The sequence below is a fragment of the Anopheles merus genome, unplaced genomic scaffold, assembly GCF_017562075.2.
Source record: "Anopheles merus strain MAF unplaced genomic scaffold, AmerM5.1 LNR4000735, whole genome shotgun sequence".
NCBI classification, from domain to species: Eukaryota; Metazoa; Arthropoda; class Insecta; order Diptera; family Culicidae; genus Anopheles; species Anopheles merus.
This window is the reverse complement of record NW_024428315.1, coordinates 30001-32470: the sequence shown is the minus strand read 5'-3', so window position 1 is coordinate 32470 and position 2470 is coordinate 30001. Positions and strand designations below refer to the sequence as shown.

The window sequence follows — 2470 nt, the reverse complement described above, 5'->3', positions numbered from 1 at the left end:
GGTTCTTCCTCCCAGAGATCGTCACTATCTGGACGTACATTCATTTGTACCTATAGGCACACGCTTTTGTAGAGAGCATATCAAGACGTGAAGTTGTATGTTGGAGGTCGAGTGCGCTGCTTACCAAACTTTGAACGCGGGTAACTTGTACTCGGACCGACATGGACACTTCCAAACCCAAGGAATGAGGTGTGAGTTTTACTAAGAGAAATAGGTATTGGCCGCGTACCTATAGTCTTGATGTGTGCGGGAGTTCCTTAAGGTTCTTCCTCCCAGAGATCGTCACTATCTGGGACGTACATTAATTGTACCTACATTGGCGCACGCTTTTGTAGAGAGCATATCAAGACGTGAAGGGTTATGTTGGAGGTTGAGTGCGTGCTTACCAAACTTTGAACGCGGTAACTTGTACTCGGCACCGACATGGACACTTCCAAACCCAAGGAATGAGTTGTGAGTTTTACTAAGAGAAACAGGTAATTGGCAGCGTTACCTATAATTCTTGATATGTGCGGGGAGTTCCTTAAGGTTCTTCCTCCCAGAGATCGTCACTATCTGGGACGTACATTCATTTGTACCTACATAGGCAACGCTTTTGTAGAGAGCATATCAAGACGTGAAGTGTTATGTTGGAGGTCGAGTGCGCTGCTTACCAAACTTTGAACGCGGTAACTTGTACTCGGCAACGACATGGGACACTTCCAAACCCAAGGAATGAGTTGTGAGTTTTACTAAGAGAAATAGGTGATGGCCGTTCTCACCTATAAGTCTTGATGTGTGCGGGGAGTTCCTTAAGGTTCTTCCTCCCAGGATCGTCACATATGGGACGTACATTAATTTGTACCTACATTGGCGCACGGTTTTTGTAGAGAGCATATCAAAGACGTGAAAGGGTATGTTGGAGGTGAAGTGCGCTGCTTACCAAACTTTGAAACGCGGTAACTTGTACTCGGCACCGACATGGACACTTCCAAACCCAAGGAATGAGTTGTGAGTTTTACTAAGGCACAGGTAATTGGCAGTACCTATAATCTTGATATGTGCGGGGAGTTCCTTAAGGTTCTTCCTCCCAGAGATCGTCACTATCTGGGACGTACATTAATTGTACCTACATAGGCACACGCTTTTGTAGAGAGCATATCAAGACGTGAAGGGTTATGTTGGAGGTTGAGTGCGCTGCTTACAAACTTTGAACGCGGTAACTTGTACTCGGCACCGACATGGACACTTCCAAACCCAAGGAATGAGTTGTGATTTACTAAGAGAAACAGGTAATTGGCAGTTTACTATAATTCTTGATATGTGCGGGGAGTTCCTTAAGGTTCTTCCTCCCAGAGATCGTCACTATCTGGGACGTACATTAATTTGTACCTGCATTAGCGCACGCTTTTGTAGAGAGCATATCAAGACGTGAAGTGTTATGTGGAGGTCGAGTGCGCTGCTTACCCAAACTTTGAACGCGGTAACTTGTACTCGGCACCGACATGGACACTTCCAAACCCAAGGAATGAGTTGTGAGTTTTACTAAGAGAAATAGGTGATGGCCGTTCTCACCTATAAGTCTTGATATGTGCGGGGAGTTCCTTAAGTTCTTCCTCCCAGAGATCGTCACTATCTGGGACGTACATTAATTTGTACCTGCATTAGCGCACGCTTTTGTAGAGAGCATATCAAGACCGGGACGTGTTGTGTTGGAGGTCGAGTGCGCTGCTTACCAAACTTTGAACGCGGTAACTTGTACTCGGCGCCGGCATGGACACGCCAAACCCTAGTCTTGATGTGTGCGGGAAGTTCCTTAAGGTTCTTCCTCCCAGAGATCGTCACTATCTGGGACGTGCATTAATTTGTACCTACTCTAGCGCACGCTTTTGTAGAGAGCATATCAAGACGTCTCGTAAGAGACAACACTTGTACTTGTACAAGTTTGAGTAACCCATTGTTGCAGGTCGAGTGTGTTGCATACCAAACTTTGAACGCGGTTACGCCACTCGGCGCCGAAAGGCACTCTTTAAACCCTAGGCAGGGGATCACTCGGCTCATGGATCGATGAAGACCGCAGCTAAATGCGCGTCATAATGTGAACTGCAGGACACATGAACATTGATAAGTTGAACGCATATGGCGCATCGGACGTTTAATCCCGACCGATGCACACATTCTTGAGTGCCTACTAATTACCAAAGTCTCATTTAGTTAACTACAGTGGCCGTCCGCGAAGGTGCCCGGGTCATCCGACGCACTGGGCGGTCGCTGTGCATAATGACGTGCTTGGTCCCCGTCTGCGGGTCCTCGGGCGTTGAAAGTGGACACTCTCGAGCGTATGTTGGATGCGTTTCGTGTTGGTGGTGTTTGATGCGTAGGGTTTGTGGTGTGTGTCAAGCCGCATGGTTCGAACTAATGCTACGTCGTTCCCGATGGCCACCGGCAGTCTACTCTCCAGGCTAAAGTCGGCTCGTCTAGGGATTCGGAA

At 47.6% G+C, this 2470-nt stretch overlaps 1 non-coding gene across 1 annotated transcript; it reads left to right on the top strand.

The window, feature by feature from the left end:
* Nucleotides 1–2011: 2011 nt before the first annotated feature.
* On the top strand, nucleotides 2012–2169 carry LOC121602955. Its single transcript, XR_006006543.1, has one exon. It is a non-coding gene; the product is annotated as a 5.8S ribosomal RNA (ribosomal RNA).
* Nucleotides 2170–2470: the final 301 nt, after the last annotated feature.